We start from the raw sequence: 21,123 nt of genomic DNA, 5'->3' as shown, positions 1-21,123 counted from the left end.
CCTGATGCTGTGAAAGAGTGGCCTTTTGTAACAGCTATATTAATCAGTCTGATTTCTGAGAGAATTTGAAGTATAGAAACTTCTTCCGTTTTCTTGGCAGCTAATAGCTATGCAGCTATTTCTTTATTTTAATTATATTTTAATAAATACTGAGTGGGCTATGCCTTGCATTCCAAACACTTGATTTAAGCCACAAAGAGTGTTACAGGTTTCAGCATGTTCCAAGTGTGCTTCCAGGTATTCAATGGATACTATAGCATATATATTTTTTTTCCCACTCAAGAGATTCCTGATGTCAAGGAAAAGTCTTTTAAAATATCTGGAGCCTTTCTCAAGGACTCTGACTGAAGTAAGTGGTGATCTATCACTGGAGGCCTCAGTGGTGCACCTCTATGTAATTCCATGTCCTAATGCAAACAAACAAACAACCCCCCAGCAAAACAAACCCCAAAACAAACAGATGAAATAACAATAGTAACAATAATTAGTAAACAACCAAACTAAAAAGCACCACAAAAAAAAATTAACAACAAAATACCCGAAAGAAACCAACGTGGCACTGCTGAATGGTTGAGACCTGTTATGGATGTGTAGCTTTGTAGCCTTATTCTCTGTATAGAGGGAAGCAGTTGGAATTTAGCATGTGGATGAACTTTAAGCTCTCAGGGTAGTTAAGCTTTGGGTGGTTTGAGCTAGCTGCTGAAACTTTGTGGGGAGGTGCTTGTGTCTAGTGCAGCTGTTCAGACAGCTAACCAATCTTCTCCTCTGAGGACCTAGTGCTGACCACAAGCACCTCTTTGTTGTTTGCAGGTTTGATTATTGCAGTACAGCTTGGATTGAAAGCAGCAAGAGGAATCTCCAAAGTTCTTCAAGATTGCTGAAATCTCATCAGTCTGGTATGTTGTTCTCTGGACTCCTGGAGTAGCAAAAAAAAAAAAATCTCTGTGAGGGCCTCCTTCATTACTCCTCAGGAGAGAAGATTTTTAGGATCTTGGCTTTTCATCCACAACTTCATTCTCAAGAAGCAATCTGCTAGAGAGTTCGTGGTTCTTGGTGTTGCTGGGGCTGTGTAGAAGATTGTGGCTAGTCATGGTGTTAGTAGCAGGATGATGAACCTGTGCCCCAGAAACATCAGTCAACATAAACTCTGAACTTGTTTTCATCTTGCCTATCCAACCTGGAAACTCCCAAGTGCTTTTGCAGACTTACAGGACTGAAGTCAGGTTGGAAATGAGCTATTGCTAGCTGATTTTGGAGAGAATACACAGAGGTATTGATGGATGTATGAGGATATGAAAAGGAATGTTTCTTTCATCATACAGGGAAATTTTGCCCCCTGTCCTTATACAGACACAGCTCTCAAAGTTTGTTGTTTAGATTTGACAAAAAAAATTGCTAATGTCTTAAAGTAACTTCTCAAATGCCAAAGCTCTGAAATTCCTATACTAATGTGCTTTTAAAAATGGCTTGATTTATTTCCAGAACTATCTTAATGCAGCAAGTTTATGGGAGCTATTGTTTCTAAACAGGATTGCAGCATCTGAGGGTGTGATGAAAGGGATGGGAAGCTAAATATGATTTGAAAAGTTGTGTCTAATAATAAAAAAGCTAAAAGTCAGAGCTGTAATTGTTTAAAAGAATAGCTATAAAATTCAGCCCATGCTGTAGTACTGACATCAGTGACAACCAGAGGGTAAAGTTCACACAATACAAGTTCAGAATGTGTACGCCGCAGTTCAGTTGTTTTACTACTTATTAACATGTAGAGAATACAGGAGGTGTAATGTGTTCAGGAGTGAAAAACAGGTGCAAAACTGTGAAGAAAGCTCTTGTGCTTCATGCTGGTCTTTTGGGAACTGGACAGCAAGTAACCATCTCTTCATCTAATCCCCCAACAGCCATCACATGTAGCTTTTGATCACTACTATTCTGGTCTCTGCTTGAACTGCTGACTTAAAGACGAAAGGCTCTGTTCTTGATCTCTTGAGCTGTCAAGTCCTCCAAACTTGCTGTCTTCTGGATGTGTAAGATTACAGAACAAATGGCCCTTTAGCTAGGCTGTGATTACAATAGTCCAGAGAGAGTCAGGTGCTTTCTCTTGGTACTGTCCTCAGTGGAAAGTTTGGTGGCAACAAACCGAATCTTTTTTACAGTGCTGTCAAAGCTTCCCTGCTTAATGTGCTTGCAGCTGTGCTCTGCTGGTTTAGCTTTTTTTCTGCAGTGCTATAGATACTGTAAGAGTAGCAAAAGCATAACTTGAGCCTGGTCCTTAACAGAGTACATCTGCATTTTTCTCCAGTCTGTGTATGTTTATAGGGAGAGTAGGTGGCTTGTGCAGGACCTGAGCTTACAAATAAGGCTTTGTAACATCTGCTTTCACTGGGTCTTCTTCAGCATGGGATAAGAACTTGAACAGCAATTTTTTTTATGCCTGAATTCCCAACATCTAGGTATCTATGATTCCTAGTCCAGTGAGATGGGATCAGCTGTGAGTACCTCATATGGATACCCCACTCCACTTTTTTTTTTTTTTTTTGCAGGGGCAAGAGGGATCTTGTGTGAGGATAGCAAATTATTTTTGGGGCATTCTTAGTATGAGAGTTTTGTGTTCAGTGGTTTGGGGAGGGATAGTAGTTTTGTTGTGGGTTGTTTTGTGTCTGTTTTGGTTGGTTTTGGTTTTGTTTTTTAAAACAAGATGAAGTAAGCGAATCTAGGAAGTTGGTGCTGAGTGGAGGAAAATCTGCTTCCCCTGTGCTCTGGGTAAGCCATGCTCATGCTTATCAGAAGCTGGCCAAACTTTTGCCAGATCAGTGAAGAGGCAGGTGGAAGGGTCTGATGAGCACCAAAATCAACCAGACTGCATGACTGGTGGAGACTGCAAAGGTGGAGAGAAAAAGGGATTAAACTTCTCCCTTCTTGTGATAAGGTGTTGGCTGTCTGTGTAACAGAAGCATGAGCTAAAGTGTGGGATGTCTGATGATAAAAGTTACTTCATTTGCAGTTGTGAGGTGGCCAGAAGTGTGTGGTGGCATAGAGAGCTGGAGCGTTTGGGGTAATGTGTTTGTTTTTGTTTGTTGTTTGGGTGTGGGTTTACTTCTGGTTTGGTTGGTTTTGTTTTTAACTCCCCTCTTTAAAATACCCAAACACTGACTTTAGGGTGGCTGTTTGGTTGGTTAGATTTGTGACTTCTGCTGCTGTTTTTATGGGCTGAAAGTTAATGTGCCCTAAAAGGAAGCCTTCCAAGACTGGTAGCTGAGATATTTGGAGGACAAATTACTAGTATGTTTTATTTGCATGAACCATGTTCTTACTATTGATTTCTTAGATGATGTTTGCTCAAAAATGTGTCATGTAAGTATGGCCTCCCAGTTTATACTCAGGGGACCTGCTTTACAGGCTGCTGAATTTAGATTCAGGGATTAAGGTTTGTTTGTTTCAGATTATATTTTGGGTTCTATACAGGGAGTTATATAAATAGAGTTGATTCTGATTTTGTAGTGTTTCATGCTAAATAACTTGGAACTGTTCAGTCCTGTTTGGATTTGTGGTTGATAAATTGCTCTGAAAAAGAAGGTAGCACAAAATGTGCCATGTGACTGTTTGAGAGGAATTAAAGAAAAACCCCTTTAGGAATGGCATTTATGCTCTTTTGGTGTATGTATCACAGCTCAAGGGAGTACTTGGCTGTTGGTATTTTCCTGATGTTGGGTGGTGGTGTTAGCAGTAAAGCAGTGTGCTGAAGTGTCTTGGACTTGATTAGTCTGTATTAGGAAAGTTAGAATATCCCCCTTTTGGGTATAGGTAAAGTAAGGGAAGGCAGGCTGCACCTGGGCTGGCTGGAGGAGGCATGTAAAGACCAGGGAAGTGGAGCACTTTTTTTTTCCCCTCCTTGCACCAGCACAGTGCAAAACCAACCCCAATGTGCTTACACTGGCATGTGCTGTATCTTCCTCTAGTTTAACATCTGTAGCTATTTTGCACTAAACAGTAGAAAATGTTTTCATTAAGGCACCCTTGCTAGCTAGGTAAGCGTTGTGTAACCCTGTGATACTTTGTGGGTGCCAGAGGGAACACGGGCTATGCTCTGGCTCTTCCCTGTGGTGCCTTGTTTGGAATGGGGCAAATGTGATTGGTTCTTTTTTTTGTTGTTGATTGTTTTTTTTCTGAAAGAGGCGTCAGATCTGCATTTGTGAAATACTTCAGTACTGTTTTGTTTTTGCTCTTGCGTGATCGAGGCTTTCCACTTGAGAGATGGGTAGGGAACTGTATCAGTGTTTACAGTGAGGAAAAAACCCACTCAATCCAAACGATCGGGTTTTGCCTGCTGTTAAGGGGAGGCTGTGCTGTGAGAAATGCTGTTGGTTGTCAGAACTTGGACGGGATCTTGCAAATTGGTTCAGCCAAGTGAAGCCTGAATAAGCACAAAAAGTTTTTGGCAGGAGCCATGGTACCTTGTGAGATCGAGAGTCACTTCCTGCGGAGCTCCTCTTCTGCTGACTCATGCTTCACACTGGTGCAAGACTCTTTGGAACTACCAGCCCAAGGTAGTTACAGCCGGGGTTGCTAATTTCGGTAGTGTGCCCTGCTTCCCGGGGTAACTCCAGCGGCTCCTAAAGAGTGGGTGGGCTCAGAACCCGCATCCAGTGTTACCCCGTAAGTGGAGCAAGCGGCAATTTGTGTCATTGCAGCGAGAGAACCGTTTCCAGCCCCCTCGGGTGCTCTCCGCTTCTTCACCCCCAGCTCCCCTGGCTTGAGGTCAGGGTGCTGGGCAAGGCTGGGTGCCCCACGGGGACGGCGCTGCCGGGAGGCTGGGCGGGAGGCGCGGAGAGGCCCTGGGATCTGGTCATCCGCTGTCGCTCGCCGGGGGCATCCGCGGGAGCTCGCCCGGGGCGACGCGGCGCCCAAGGCTGTAGTTTTTCGCGGGGTCCTGTCCCTTTAAGAAGCAGCTTGCCCAGGGTTTTCTAACCGCCCAGCCTAACCTGCTAGCAAGGAAAAGTTCTTTAAATAATGGATACGCCACTCAGCCAATCGGGAGCCGGAGCCCGGTTGTCGGGGCGGGGCTCCTTTGCCTCGGCCAATAGGGATGGGGGAGGCGGGGCTCCTCTTCCAGGCTAGGTTGCACCGAAGCACAGCTTCAAGTGAAGTTAATCTGGGGTGAAGCAAACAGAAAATTGTGGAGATTTTGTTGGTAGGAATTTTCCGGTTCTAATCGCGTCGTGTGGCGTTATTTTGCCCCCTGGGGCGGTGAAGTTCATGTGCGTGGGGCATTTTGTCATTGTTCCGTTTTCTAATGATGGCAGAATATTAACATTTATGCAGGGAAGCAGAACAAAAGGGCTCTTTAGACAGGAAATAAGGTGCTGAGAGGTTCAAACTTGACCGAGTTTCTTTTGTCATCTGTTGGCTTGCACTGGGTTTTTTTGTGTGAAAGGATCGAGCTGTTCCACCTTATCTTATGGAGAAATGTTAATTCTAAAATAGTAAGGATAATGCTGCTGTTTTGGAGTTACACAATGTTACAGGAAGAGAGCTCGATTTTAACTCTAACTTCTCTGCTGCTGATGAGATTTGAGCTAACTAATTATGACAGCTGCTATGGGATTATTCAGTGATAGCATTTGCTCTAAGTCATTTGTCTTAAATTGTCTTTTGTTGTATCACTGAAGGCTGCTGTGCTGTTGTCTGTATATTTGTTCTTGATGAGATGAATGTCTCACAGCTCTTTAGCACTTAGAACAAAGATAGGTAAAAATTCTGTACAACACTGCAATTTTTCTCTTCTTTTTAAATCATTTTTTGCTGATTATCTGGGTCTGTCAGCTCTGATTACAAACACAGGCAGGAAGATTAAGTATTATTGCCCTGTGTTGCAGCTGCTACCTGTCCAGCCCAAAAAAAAAAAAGGGAGATGGGGTGGGGGAGTGATTTTTTTTTTTTTTTTTTTTTTTTTTTTCCTATGGGATGGGTCACAATCTCTTTGGAATCCTCTACTGACCCATGATAGCTGGTCTTTTCTTGGAGGTTTCTCTACCAGGTTTATTATATAGGGTATTTTTTGTGAGACTTTCTGCATCTGAAAGACCTCCAGGGACAGGAAAAGTCTGATTTGCCATGGATGCCATGGGATAGGGTGAGAGGGGGTGGGAGAGCAGGAAGTGGTGAGTCAGGAAGCAGAGGGGGGATTTCTAATGAAAATCAAGACTTTCTTTGAATTGTCCTCCTTTCTGACCAGTATGTTAGGTGAGGCCACCTACAGAACAATGCTTTCAGAATGATGAATATATTTTTCTTACTTCCTGTAAATATTTCTTATTTTTTATCAAAACACTTCTGTCTATACACAGCTGTTCCTGGCAATTGGCAAGATGTGCTCATGGACCTAATACTTGTTGAATCTGAGGAGTTTGATGGGTTTTGTGTGATTAGTCGAGATGATAGAAGAATGGATGTGAAAATTGAGCAACAATCTTCTAAACGACAGTCGAAGGCAATTGCTTAGATGTTCACTGAATGTAAACAAGTGTGATTATTAGTGTACCTCATTCTTGCAGCTCTACATTGAGCCATTTGTTTTTTCCCCAAATGAGTATGGATTACTTTTATATGTGTCAATGTCTTGACTCTCTGGCAACTTGCCATGCTCCAGTGGCTTGTAGGTCTGAATTACTAATTCACTCTTGCTGTCTTTTTTTGTTTATTGCATTTAAAATGTTCTAGATTGTATTTAAAGCCTGGAAATACTACTTTAGATTGAGTGGTGACTGTATATGGTCTTTTAGCTGAGACATGTGCCAGATCTCATGTATCAGGGGAAGATACTTAAGACTGGGATATGTAAGTATTTAAATATCTGGGGTTTGATTCATTTCTGAACTTAAAAGTGATGCAAGGCCCAGACTGAGTGACTAGATCAGATGTCTGAGGTGAGGGCAAGAAGAGTAGTGTAGTTTCCTATGATTTCTATAAGCTTATGACTATTAGAATTGATTAAACAAAAGGAAACTAAGTGTTTATGTGCTATTAAACACTGCATTTAGCCAGAAGCTGTTCTTTGCTTAGAGCAGGAAGTAAAAGCTAAATGTGTGAGGTAACTTGGTTCATATTACTTGATGACTGAGTAGCCATTCTTTGCAGATCCCCTATGCACCCCAGTGTAGGAAAGATGTATTACCTGGGACCAATTTCCCTGATTTATTCCACACAAGTGAAATGCTCAACTCTCTTGCCACATGTATATGCTTCTAACGCAGGCTGTTTGTAGAAAGCAAATCTGCCCTGAAGGATAAACACACCACTTTGCTGGCACAGCTGTACAACTTCTGCATTCAGGCTACAGCAAATGTTTCTTGCCTGCATTTGAAGCCGTGGCTGGCAGGACCCATTGTGTCCCTGCATGACGATTGGTTGTTGCAGCTCTTCTTGTTCATAAACCCTGCTCCTGCACATGCTCCATCTGCACATCTTAAACACTGTGAACGTGTTGTGTGCTGTGGGATTTATGTGTCTGCTGCCGGTGCCAAGATGGAATATACATCTCTGCTGGGAAGAAGATACCCTTCCAAATGCTTGGAGACCTGGGTGCAAAAGCAGGGCTCAATAATATACATCTCTGCTGGGAAGAAGATACCCTTCCAAATGCTTGGAGACCTGGGTGCAAAAGCAGGGCTCAATAATATACATCTCTGCTGGGAAGATACCCTTCCAAACGCTTGGAGACCTGGGTGCAAAAGCAGGGCTCAATAATATACATCTCTGCTGGGAAGAAGATACCCTTCCAAATGCTTGGAGACCTGGGTGCAAAAGCAGGGCTCAATAATATACATCTCTGCTGGGAAGAAGATACCCTTCCAAATGCTTGGAGACCTGGGTGCAAAAGCAGGGCTCAACTGTATCTGTCCTGTAAAGAGTCCAAGGGGATCTGTGTTGTGCAGCTCACCCATTGCAGGTGGCACCGCCCAGTGCCATGCAGTGAGTGGCCTACCACGTGCTGGGATGGTGACCTCTCGCTCTGGCTCTGTTTAATACTGCTTAGAGAAAGCTGCACTGCTCCCGTGGGATGATCTCTGTCAAACATGTGTGGAGTCTTAGGGAGGGCAGACGTTCACCCTGCAAACAGTGACGTGGGCTTCACATCCCTGCTGCTTGAGTGCCCTCTGCTCTGCACAGGGGCCTCTTGCAGCAGAGTGGGTCGTGTGGGCACTGGAGGCAAAGGCCTCTTGGCCAGCTTAAATTGGTTTGAATTAGTGGCTCCAACCAACCCAACTGGCTCTCACCTCTCCTCTTCCTCCCCCTATTTAGCAAGTGGTTAGCGATCATTTCTGCTAATTGCTGTGTGCCCAAGGCAGAAGGGAGTCGAGGAGAGGAACAGTGTCATCGAAGAGAGTTTCAGCTAGATCCAAAAAGGGTCATCTGCCCATAGCTGCAGAGGTGGAGCTAAGCCTGTTAACCAGCTTGCTTGCAGTATCTAGGCCGGACATGGTGAAGGGCTGAGCTCAGGAGCTGCTCCGTCACGACAGCAGTGCTGCTGCAAGGGAAGATTGGTTCTGGAAGGGCAGCCCTCTCAGGAAGATACAAGGACTCCTCACCGAGATAGTTGGCCTCCTGTGGTGTGGAGCTGAGCCTGGGTGGGGCAGATGATCAGACCAGTGATGTTTACAGTGTAATAAGGTTCTGTGAAAATAAGCAGTTAATTACACATGACCTACAAAGGAATAACAACAGCTTGGATCCATTCTTGCTTTAAAATCCATTTAAAAGGTGTGAAATGTTTGGGGGTTTTAAACCTCCTTTTTTACCTTTAGAAATATCAAGAACATTAAACCCTTCTCTACTTGTTGGATGTCTCAGATGTGTCATAAGCTTCTCAGCCCTTAATTGAAGGGGTGGGGTGATATATTTTTAACAGATCCCTTCTTCCAACTGTGTTTATAGGGCTTTTGAGCTAAATAGAGATTAGCAAAAACAAAGCTTTGACAGTGCAGAAATAATTTCTCCTCCATCAATTTGTGTTTTTTCCAGTTATTGACAGAAACCAAAGGGTTTTAATTTGAAAATAACTTTTTTTGCTATTAAATTATGCATTAAGAGATAAACTGAGTTAAATCCTAACTTGATCCATCTTCTGTTCCCTTTAGATCAACTTAAGACGATCTTTTGAGTATTTCTTAGACAAATGAACACTTGCATTTGAGCATTTCCCAAAAATAGCTCCTTTATAAGCAGCAGTTTCATTAAATGCAAGCTTTTCCCTGAATGGTTCAGCAGTCTTGCAGAAGCCAAAAATGTCTCCATGCTGCAGACCACCCCTGCTCAGCCACTCAGCCCTGTCAAGATGTGTTTGTATCACAGGACCTTAACCTTCAGGATACAGTATTTGTCAGTCTGAGAGGTTATAATCCTGTAGCTAGAGAGCTGAACTGTAAACGGTGTGGCTGACTTGGCAGGCCCCAGCAACCACCTGAACAGTTTGACTGGCCCAGGGTTGAGGGTGACACTGCACCTGTGTCCTGTGACTTAATGGGGCTAATGCATTTTTATCTGTGTGAAGCATTAGGGAAACAAATATAAGCTTAATAAAACAAACTGGAGTGGGAGCTGACTAGTATTTTCGAAGGCAGGAGTTAGGTTCTTGCAGTTGCTTTAAGTGTTTTGTATTGGATGTGTGAAGTTTTTCACCACTAGCTTGAACCAGGCAGGAGGCCTGACAGTTTACATGGGTGTACTGTTGAGTATAACTGAGCTGGTGAAAGCAGAGTACTGCATGGGGAAGGCAGGTATTTGCCACTTAAGCTTTTAAATTCTATTTGGAGGTGAGAGGCAAGAGGGAACCACTGATTCTGCAGGCAAAAGAAGTAGGGTTTTGGACTTAAATTGTGTTTACTCGTGCCTTTTTATGCAAATAGGTAACTCTGGGCTTAGATTGGCAGAAGAAAGTGTTTAATGAGTTGTTGATCATGCTGGGTTTTGAGGATGGGGTGGCAGGGCAGGTAAGAGGCTGCAAAGAAGCGTGTGAATTTAAGATGTTTTTCTAAAATCATATATAGAACTAAGCCTTAATGCACTGTGATGTTGCCGTGTAGCAGAATGACCCTGTATTGAAACCTGCATCATTATCAAGGTAGTGGCTGTGTTGTGAGTGTTAAGCTAAAACATTTGGAGGTTGTTCTTCATGCCTAGCTCCTTCAGAATTGGGTAAGAAGCTTGCAAGGTGGCTTTTGTTGCTGATATGGGAGAGTTTTCCAAATTGCTATTCTGCTATCCAAAAAATCATGCTAATCTGAAGTATTGTTGACTATTGATGTTAAGTCCTTGAATAAAGGCCTTTAAGTATTAGGATTATTTATCAAACCAGTGTTACTGTCCTGGTGAGAAGTAACTAGAAAATAATTAATGTGGTGGTTTATGATACTAAAAACATTTAATTACTAACTTGCAAAACAGAAAAAAAAAAAAATCATTGTGGCAATATGGGAGGGTTACCTGAGCACATTTCAGGGAAGAGATGTTTGAATTGCTCAATAGGGTTGTTTCAAACATCAGTGTATTTTCATGGGGTTTGTGTAAAGTATCTTGAGAGAGGAAGAAGAGAGCTTTAGTAACAATAGAGCAAGGTAAGTGTATTATTAGTTACATAACAAACAAATTGTCAGGTGAGTGTGACAGGGGCTGAGACTGGGGCTGACATCAAGCAGTGTTTGATTTGTTGTGGACTGGCCTGGCAGCTGTGTATTACTTTTTTCCTTTCTTAACAAGTCTAGTCAAACTTGACTTAGTGCTTTGATTGAGATTTAAGTCTCCCACGTATAGCAGTGGAGTAATTGGTTGGCTGCAATTTTTTCTTGAAATCAACAACAAAAAAAATCCAATTTCACACTCTGGGCACTCAGTTGATTGTGCTGCCTTTCTGCATTTGATTTTTTCTATCTTGGTGTCTGTGAAACTTTTTGACTGTTACCTGTGGTCTCTTACTGCATGAATTAGCTGCTTGTTCTGCAAAATCATAACGTGCCTGTGACCCATGTGCTTAAGTTTATACCTAGTCATTCTGTATATAAATCCCTGATTAGTTGCTACCCACTTAGCCTTTTATCTTCTCCCTCAGATCCCCCACTGCATGATCAGAATGCTTGAAATATCAGTCTGCTCTGTTGAAGAGTACCTTTGTCCTTGCTGCAGTTCTGACACCTTAGTTTCTCAGACTGTCAAGGCCCTGAGATGAAGAATGTATTGAAACTTCTCTGTATGGCCTGGTAGCTCTGTCTGGTGAACTTAGAGGGGCGCAGACAGAGCCAAATGTGAGGGGTTTGATTAGGCAGCATCAAGCTAGTTGTTAAAATGGGGAAGTCTTGTTTTGAACCCCAGGGGTGGAGGTTAAAATTAGTGATTTTTTTTTTTTTTTTTTTTAGTAATCACTGGGATTGTTCAGCCTGGAGAAAAGGAGGCTGAGGGGAGATCTCATTGCTCTCTACAGCTCCCTGAAAGGAGGTTGGAATCAGGAGGGGTGTCCTCTTCTTGATGACAGGCAACAGGACTAGAGGAAATGGTTCCAAGCTGCACTGGGGGAGGTTCAGGCTGGATGTTAGGAAATACTCCTTCACTGAAAGGGTCCTAAAAGCATTGGAATATTCTGCCCAGGGTAGTGCTGGAGTCACCATCCCTGGGGATGTTCAAGCAGCTTGTGGAGCTTATGCTTAAGGACATGGTTTATTGTTGACCCTGCAGCACTGGGTAAAGGGTTGGACTGGATGAGCTTGGAGGTCTCTTCTGGCCAGATGTGTTTTGTGGTCCTGTAAGGGATACAAATGTTCTTAAAGAGCAGTGTGGGGATTTTAGCTTCACAAAAGGAGTGAGACGAGGTTTCTGAGGGACAGTGTTAAGGCACTGGGCTTTTGGTTTTCAAGCCACAGCAAGGATGTGGTTCTTGTAGAATTAGCCTAGTGCTGAAGCTGTGCAAATGTATCTCTAGGCCAAGCTGAAAGGCATTGGTCTGTCTGGTGTCTTGTTGCTGACCTTACACCATAATAAAAGGGAATATATTGTGTTCTTTTTCCATTGTTTCCTGCTGGAAGTCTCACTGGGCAGTGTTTGTGAATGGAGGGGAATGAGTGTCCTGACAGAAAGCCACACCTTACTGACAGTTGAGGTTCAGTATCTTGTGAGCAGATTTTGTTCCCTCTTCATCCATTTTAAAGTGCAATACAGGCTTTAATATACCAAGCAAAATAACTTAGGAGAGCTCTGGCTTGCATTTTCTGTGTTTGTCTACTTCATATGATGAATTTGTCTTTCTGTAGAAAGTGCTGTTACCCTGTCATGTGTTGATCTGTTCTCCAGCAGAAAGCAATCACTATGGCAAGAGGATAAAATGACAAGTCAGATGTACTTCGAGTTACTGTTCAAAATGTTTCTAAGAATGCAAACTTCTGTTTATGTGGCTTAAGGGAAAAGGGGGAATCCCATGACACTAAACAGCTTGGCCCTTTTGAATACAAGTTCCTCCCTTAGAGCCATTTATGGCAGTATTTTTCTATGTGGAATTGTAGAAAGAACTCTGTACAAAGGTACCATCATAATAAATGGGGAGACAGTGGCATCCAGCCATGCTATTTTTAGGCTATTGTGCTCTCAACTTGCTGATCTAAGTGTTGTGGACAGTCAGTGGGGGAGATGTTGTACTAGAAATGCAGGCTCATATAGCCGAATCTTGTCTGAAAAAAAACTCCTAGTAAACCTGGTTATCAGAAAGGCTGTTGGCAGGGTTGTACCTATAGTGTTAGTTGGTAAATAGGATGCCCTGGTGATTAAAGCACAGTGTTTGTAATACAGACTTCTACTCAAACTGTTGGCTTTGGCTTTCTTCTCAGTTGAGAAGCTGAAATATGTGCAGTCTGTACTGTTATGGGCTCAGGAAAGAAGTATAACACCCTCCTCCCCCCACAATGTTCTGTTCTGTGATGGCAGTGGGGGGGAAAAAAAATGCCAGTTGTCCTCACTCAGCTTTGGGGGTTTTCTTCCCAATGGTTCTAAAGCTTTTCCTAAGCAGTGTAATGACCCCCTGTCCATCAGAGCAAGGAGTGTAGTTTTGGAAGCTGTCAGAAAGGAGAGTTGTCTCTCACTGCTAATTTCTAATCGCTCCTTAGCCCCTCACCTATTAATCTGACTCTTTCTTGGATACTTAGGGCTGGCACAAGGCAACTCTTACTTAATTTTCCTGCTGTCTTATTAGTCATTCGTGTGGTTTGCTTTGGTTTATGTTCTGAGTGAGCCTGTACCTTAAAGTTCAGCTCTGATATTTGCTAGGTTGGTTCACCTTCCTCTTGTTAACCTTGACTGTTCTGGCACAGAGCTGTAGAACTGAACCACAAACCAGACACAGTCATGGAATCACAGAATGTTGGAAGGGACCTCAGAGATCATCTGCTCCAGCCTCCCCACCCTAGGCAAGGACATCTCTCAACTAGACTCAGCTGCTCAAGGCCTCATCCAGCCTGGCTTTCAACACCCCCAGGCAGGAGGCAACCACAGCCTCCCTGGGCAGCCTATTCCAGAGTCTCATCACCCTCCTACTGAACTTCTTCCACAGATTCAGTCTAACCCTGCTCTCCCTCAGCTTCATACCATTCTCCCTTGTCCTGTCTCTAGACACCCTCATGACAAGTCCCTCTGCAGCCTTCCTGTAGGATCCTTTCAGGTACTAGAAGGCAGCTCTAAGGTGCCCGTGGAGTCTTCTCTTCTCCAGGCTGAACAACTCCAGCTCTCTCAGCTTATTCTCATAACATAGGTGCTGCAGCCCTTGGATCATCTTTGTGGCCCTCCTCTGGACTTGCTCCAAAGGAGAACCAATCCAGGCTTTTAAAGTATGAAATCCTTAAGGTAGATCAGTTCCTTGTCCAGCAACACTGCCAGAAGCATCTCAAACTCTTAACATAGCTGTATCATGAAGCCATTGTGTTGGTTGCACGTAAATATTTACTGGATTGTGTATATTGCTGCACTTAGACATTTACATGTTGCAGTATTTCATGAAGGGTAAAGTTGCAGTTGCAAGGAAACTAAGGAAAGATGCAAAACTTCACAGTGTGACCAGTTGGTGTATTCATATCTTCAGTGAAATACTATTAAAGGGATGGATATAAATGTCACTTGTCCAGCATGGTGGTTGATGATCAACTGTACAAAATCTTCTGATGCTTTGTGCCATGTCATAGCTTTTAGTATTTAGCCATCTAGTAACGTGCTCAGGATCATGTAACCCGGCTTCCCCAGTGACTGAAATAATATTTAAGGGGGGGGGGGGGAAAAAAGAAATCCAACCCAACAACAAAACCCCCCAGAATAGCATTGGGGTTAAAACAAAGTAGCACCTTGGAGTTTCTTGGCTAAATTTAAGTACATTGCAAAAGATGAGGAATGCAGCTTTGCCACAGGGAACATCATGCTTATGCTGCTGAAAACTTGTCCTTAAATACCCTCTGTTTTGTCAGGCTTTAGGTTGAATTCCCCATCAAACCACAGTGAGGGTATTGTATAATTTTGAATACTTAAATTAGACCTGGTGCATAATTCTAAATAGAGCACCACATGCATGGTAATCAGCACTCTTGAAAGTTAACTTGTACTCAAGATGCCCTAGCCAGAAGTGATGATGATGGTGGTGGTGGTTTTAGTTATTAACAGCTAGGAACCCTGATATTAGAGTAGGACCTCCCTTAGCATTAGGCCTGTGTAGAACTGTAGCATTATGAGCTGATTAAAATTCTGGGTAGTGCTGTTTACAAAAACAAATTCTAAAGTGTTTTGTGCTTGCTGTCAGTTCTCAGCAACAGGTGTTTTGGTAACAAGAAGCTGTCTATTTTGGGAGCTCGTGTTAAAGAGGCTTTTATCTCTTCTGGGTTTGATATGCTTAAAATAAGTGAAACTTCTGCTGTATTGAGAGAAGATTACTTATTCACTAGAGCTCAAAGGAAGCCATTACTGATTCTACATTTATTCTTTCACTAATTACATGAGGAGTCTTGGAAGTGTTTGAGTCCTTCTTGCAGATTATTTTTTGTCAGTTTGCAAAGCAAAACCTGTTTGAAAGATAGAGCATGAAAGATGATCTCTGGAGGTCCATTCCCTGACATGCTGTGCTTCTGTGATAGTTTATGGAGATGCCCTGCTTCTGCATCCCTTAAGCTTTGGTCTGGTGTCTTAATGATGAGAATTTTAGAATCTTCTGATTCTAACCTCTGGTTTCAGAAATGTCTGACTTCTTTCTTTAGCATCTCGTATTGAAGAACATTGCCTTGTCTTGTCTGTTTCAGGGAGACTTTCTTTTACAGAGCGCTTTAAAAGAAGACATTCCTGTAATCTGACAGATTTCAAGCAAACCCTCAATTTACAGGGCTGTGTACAAATATGAGGACCAGCTTGAGGGTTCCTGCAGCCTTTGGTTTAGGTACCTTGATGCCAAAGTACAGCTGTGAGCTAACACAAACTCCAGAGGAGACAAAAGGGCTCCTGAAGCAGTATCTGCGGCTAGCACAGCTTGACACTGATTCAGCTACACTTGGTGGAAGCTGGTTTGTGGGAGCTGACACAGTGAGTGGTGCCAAGCAAATGCTGAGGTGGTTTGGGGTTTTCTAACCTGTGTAACCTTCTCTGCTCATCTTGAGCAGAGGCACTCCCTCAAAGTTTGCTCTTTTACTAGTTGTGTGTTCCATCACAAGTGTAACTTCATGTAAAATTCCCATGGCAGTCTTATTGTAGAGACAGCCAAACACAGACCTGCTGATCTTGTCTGCCTCCAGCCTTAAATCTCAGGTGATGTGGGTATGTTGAATTGAGTAAGTACAACCTCATATTTGGAGAGAAAAACACTTTGGTCTCCCCTCTGACTTGTGTATACAGTGCCTTGGGTAGGACAGCATGTGAGCAGTGGGGCAGCTGGCCAGTGTCCTCTCAGCATTGCTCAGATACACCTCTTGGACTTCTCTCCTATGGCTCTCCCAGAGACAGCAGTGCAAGAACAGCTTCCCAAAACATGCAGCATGCTCTTCTCTCCTGTTTGCTTTCCTTGGTCTGTAATTCACTTGAGGTGCCTGTGTCCAGAGCAGCTGTAGTCACTGGGGTGATCTCTGTGCTTTTAATGTTTAACAAGTTATCTCTACTGAAAGTCGCTCTTGTGTCTTGCTGTAAATAAGCATGTCAAGCTCCAAGGGTTATTTGCTGTGTTTTTTCCCTTGAACCCAAGAAGTGACTTTTGTGGTGTGTGTGGGTTTGGTTTTGTGGTGTTTTTTTTTTTCTGGCATTCAGGTTGACCTCTGCAAAAGGCAGCTTTGTCAGCTTAGATTTTTCTGATCGTCGTCACTGAAGAGACCAACTTAGAACATGCTGGGGGTGCTCTTTCTGAAAGCATGCCTGTGCTTCTCTGGGCTTGGAGCTTCTTGGATTACCTGGGGTTGCCTGCAAGTCCCCTGCTGTTAGGGGAGTATGAAATAAATAAGAGGCTCTTGGAGGAAAAGAAATTGTTCCTTTGAATTTCACAAAGTTTGGGTACTGTCATGTGCAAGAGCCTAATTCTGGTGATACTGCAGTTGTAGTCTTGAACAACTAAGTCCAGATGTACATACTGCAGATGATAATCCTTGGCATCTGGAGTTGTGTTTTGTTGCTTTAGGCTCAAATTGAAGTACATGATAAATAGAAGGAAAGTTCTTGAAGGCTGTATAGAGAGTACTGCCTTTAGTCTCTTAGGTGCCACAGCAGTTTGCAGATGCTCCTGCATGAAGTAGTGGCCATTCCTGCCAGAAACCTCACCTGCTGAATGCCCAGCTCTGTGTGTGTAGCAGCTCTCTGGATTTCCAACACATCTGTCAAACTCCTTTTGTCTGTTTTTCTGCCTCTTTGAAATCTCATGTAAACAAAATGTGGCTCCTCCTATTAATAAAACGTACCTGTTACCTTTGCTCTGCATTTGCTTTGTTTAGGATTCATCTTCAGCAGAGAGGTTTTATTTGTGGAACTGCCCCTTTATTTAATATGGTGACTATATTGAAGTTTGGAAATAGAAGCAAAAGAAAGAAGCAAGAAAAACTTGTTTATACTTCTGGGTTTGTTTGTAGACTTGAAGTGTTCACTGCGAGTAATGTGTGTTTGCATGAGGCGAATGAGAGTTTCTGAAGGTACCCTGTTTTGCAGCAGTTAATCTTTGGTTCTAGTAAGGTTGAGCTTGGCCATGAGTAGTAATTACAGTTTCAAAGTGACATCTATTAATAGTGTATGCAGACAAGCATAGAAAGCTGAATCCTAATTATCAGTGATCTTCTTGATACCAGGATAGAATCTAAGCGTCTTTGTTCTTGCCTAGTAAGAGTGAAGAGGCTGTAGTGAAATGTTCTCTTGTTCCTTGGGTAACCTTGAGCACAAGAGCAGACAGCTGTAGTTAGCAATGTAAGCACTGGAACACTAGAGGCATTGTCTATACCAAGTGTTCCTGGGCAATGATGTCATAATGAAACTACAATATTCTGGCTCAGATTAGTTAGGAAAGTTGCTAATGCTCCTTCCTAGGACCTGAACTCTGTCCATCTGCCTCTTCTGAGGCTGTGTTTTCTCTTGCACCTGTGGCTGCTTTTCCCACCTGTGTGATTCTTTCACAGGCTTTTTGACACTTTAAATCTGGGATTTACACTGTAGCTTTCTTCAGGGTCTTACATCTTAATTGTTGTACTGAAGGATTTAAACTTGCTGACCACTTAGAAGTGAAGACTTCTGTAACTTCTGGTTTTGGTAAGATTTCTGTTAGGAGAGTCTGAAGTGCTTGGGTTTCGCCTGAAATATGTCTATGCATGAAACAAAAATAAAAAGCTGTTCAACAGGAATAGACAGGAACACAAGTAGATGTTGGATGGCTTGTCAAGTGAGTTGAGAGAACATCTTATCTAAGTCTTTGGTCACCAATTTGAATCGTTTGGTTTTGATATTAAGTTGTTATAAACTCTACTTCAGTAGTTCAAACAAACTTAAAACTGCATTTAGCTGTGAGCAGGAAGAAAGCTAGAGGCCTGCTGGAGTGAATGGGAAGCTTTAAAATGCATGGATTCTCTTGGTGCTGAGGAAGTTGGATAACTCCTGTGTTTTGAAAAATGCAGCAGCTGTGTGTTCTGCTGCTAGAGGAACAAAAAGGTCACTGCCCTTACAGATCTGCCTGCATAGTTGGTCCTTAACCATATTCACTACTTCTAACTCAAAGCCTTCTGCTGAAACTGGGTCAGAGTGTAACTACATATGTAGCTCTGCTGGCAAATCTGAAGCAGCTGTAGTGTTTTAGCCAGGGTGAGCTGGAGATGAAATGACATGTCTGAGTGCAACCAGTGAGCTGGGCTCAGCTGTAATGACTGAGGCCCCTATTCAAGTCTGCCAGTTCTTGGCTCCCTAGCAAGTCACTGGAACATGGTCATGCCTTAAAGCAGCTACAAATGACTGCTCAGTGAATGTAAATTGGGGCCTTTTTGGAGAGAGCAGTAGAGTAAAAAGAAAACAGGACCCTTCTGTAACTTGCTATTAATTTGTGAGTCTGGTGCTTTACACCCTGAGGAGTGTCCTGCTTGCATCAGCACACCTGAGCAGCTATGTCCCTGCAGCTTGTGCAGTGGTTGTGCTCAAACACAGCCAGTGCTTTGGGAACTTCTGCAGCTAGACTTAGCAGAGCTCTGCTTTTCCACCTTGATTTGCCATTTGTTTTGATAGGCCTGTAGAGGAATGCACTTTGTTTGTTGTTTTTTGTACCGAAATGCCTTTTCTTGTGCTGATACAGGTGGTATCAGATATCCAGACCAGTGCATGCTCTGAAATGAAGTGTATTATCTACATAACTTCATAGCATGCTTTTATTAGTTCCTGGGACAAAGCTTTGTGTTTTTTAAGCAGCACAAATGATCATCTCTGCAGTTTCTTCCTTGCTTCACTAACACAAAGGGAAAATGACCATTAGAACTGGTGCTGCTTAAATCAGTGCTGAACAGCTTCGTTATGGAACATGATTAGAATGGAGGAGGGAATATTTTAATCACTTGTTAAAAGTTAGATTGATCCTGTGAGGTGAGTGCCAACTGAAATCTGTCAGTGCATTGATCTTTTGTTAGTGAAGAGCATAGCTTACCCTAAATGCTCTGCTTTCTCTTTGAGAAGCATGTTCAAAACTGGCATTGCTGTGGTTCAAAGTGCATCTGGTTTGGTGCTGCAGCTGAAGCAGAACTTTGGGCAGTCTCTTGTGTTTCAGCATTAGCATTGGGAGGGATCTTTCCCATAGCAGTCACAAATTGCAGGAGTGTTTGCAGAACACAAGACTGCTTCAGCTGTGCGAGGGGATGTGAGGATCTGCTCACTTCCCCTACCACTGTGTGAAGAGTGAGGACAACTAGAATTGAAGAGGCTTTTCCTTTGGGGCAGACAGATGAAGAGAAGGCTGGCTTCTGTGAGGATTTTTTTTTTTTTTGTTGGGGTGCAGGGGGAGAGATTATTCCTAAACCTTGTGTGTTTAATCCTGCTAAACACTGCACTCTCTGATCTTACTGATTAACATTTGAATCCTGTAAAGCTAGGGAATCAGTTATTTGAAACTAGTAGCATATAAACATTTTAATTAAAAGGAAAAGGAGGAGGGAAAGAAAAAAAAACAAAGCAGTGTTGCAAGGCCTGCTCTGTAGGGAGGGGATGTACACAAGTATCTCATTTGCTCTGCAGAGGATTGGAAGAGGCAGCTCTATTCTTAGAGAATCTGATGTCCAAAAACTGTGCCCTGCTTTAGTGTTTCTACAGCTTCAGCCCAATGCATTTTATAATTGGGAATGTCCTCTATGTGATTTATTGTGGTTTTTTTTTTTTGCTTGGTACAGAGAATAACTTGCTCTGAGGATGTGTTCTGGTGTGTGTGTGGGGGGGGGAAATGGCAGGACCTATAGCAGTGGTAAACAGGCCTTACAGCTGCATGAAGTTGTCTGTGTATGGCAGGATTAACAGGAATGGGTAGACTTTAAGCACCAGATCTGTAGGAAATGAAGGACTTAGCCTAGAGAGCTGTGTGCCACCATTCTGCTAAGGGCAAGAAATACTTTAAAAAAGAAAATTATCAGAGAGAATTTCAGCTTAAGCTTAGCAAATCTTAACTAATACAAAAAGACTGTTTATTCTAGAAACTTCAATGAAATGGATGTTCTGGGGTTGCATTGAAGGGCCTTGTTTAAGGCTCTTGCCCTTCCCTCTAGTATGGTTCCTTCTCATTAGTGCTCATACAACTGGTTGTACAACTCTACCACGGAGCAGGGAACATGCTTAAAATAGTGTAGTTTGGGTGGTTTGTTGTTGTTGTGCCTTCATTTTGGTTGGGTGTTTTTTGTTGTTTGTTTTTTCTTCTTTAAGATGAATCAATTCTGCATTCAGTGTAACAGGATGCCCTAGGAACAGTGCCTAAACACAGTTTGGGGTGGGGACAGGCAGAGCCAAGAGGTGTCCAACAGCTTTTACAAGCTCTACATTTGTGACACCTCAAACTGAGTGGGACATACCTATAACTGTGGGATCCCAAGACCTTACTGTCACTTAGCTAGGAAGTTGTTTCAGGTTTTGTACTGTGGCCAATTTGAGAGATCAGTCTTGAAACTACAAATGGGAGATGCACTTGGTGTGTTCTACAGCAGGCTTGGTGCTCAGCAAGGGTTAACTGCAAGGGGGTAGTCCTGCTTTGGCCTTGTCACTTCCTTTTTGCTGCCAGTTCTCTGGAGTTGATTGTCTGTCATATCAGCAAGCTCTTTACACCACCAGAACAAATATTCCTGATTTTTTGGGGTTTTTTTTGGGTATCAGATGAGCTGATCTGACCTGAAGTGGGGGTGTGTAGCTGGGGCTGTGGCAGAAAAGCCCTCTTTCCACTTTGATTCCAGTGCAGTGTCAGTACCAGCCTACTGTTGCTGGTTCAAGTAAAGGCTGGGCTCAGCCATGCTGTGGATCTCTTTGCATGGGAAATTATGGGCAGTTTTGGAAAAAAACAAAAACAAAACAAACCTGAAGCTAAGCCAAGAACTGGGATGAGAGGAGTTTCCCTCCCACCCTTTCCCCCAAACATCTGTTCAGTGATCTCTT

The 21,123-nt window shown here is 42.9% G+C and overlaps 1 protein-coding gene across 1 annotated transcript in view; it reads left to right on the top strand.

Moving 5' to 3' along the window:
* The first annotated feature begins 817 nt into the window (after positions 1-817).
* Positions 818-21,123, top strand: part of ZFAND6 (zinc finger AN1-type containing 6) — a 36,814-nt gene continuing 16,508 nt past the window's right edge. Inside the window, exon 1 of the mRNA XM_054387934.1 lies at positions 818-896. The gene's annotated coding sequence lies outside the window, so the exon portion shown is untranslated. The remainder of the gene's footprint in view (positions 897-21,123) is intronic.

This window comes from Indicator indicator, chromosome 16 (assembly GCF_027791375.1).
Source record: "Indicator indicator isolate 239-I01 chromosome 16, UM_Iind_1.1, whole genome shotgun sequence".
Classification (NCBI taxonomy): Eukaryota; Metazoa; Chordata; class Aves; order Piciformes; family Indicatoridae; genus Indicator; species Indicator indicator.
The sequence above is the reverse complement of the archived record's forward strand: the minus strand, read 5'-3'. Positions and strand labels throughout refer to the sequence as shown.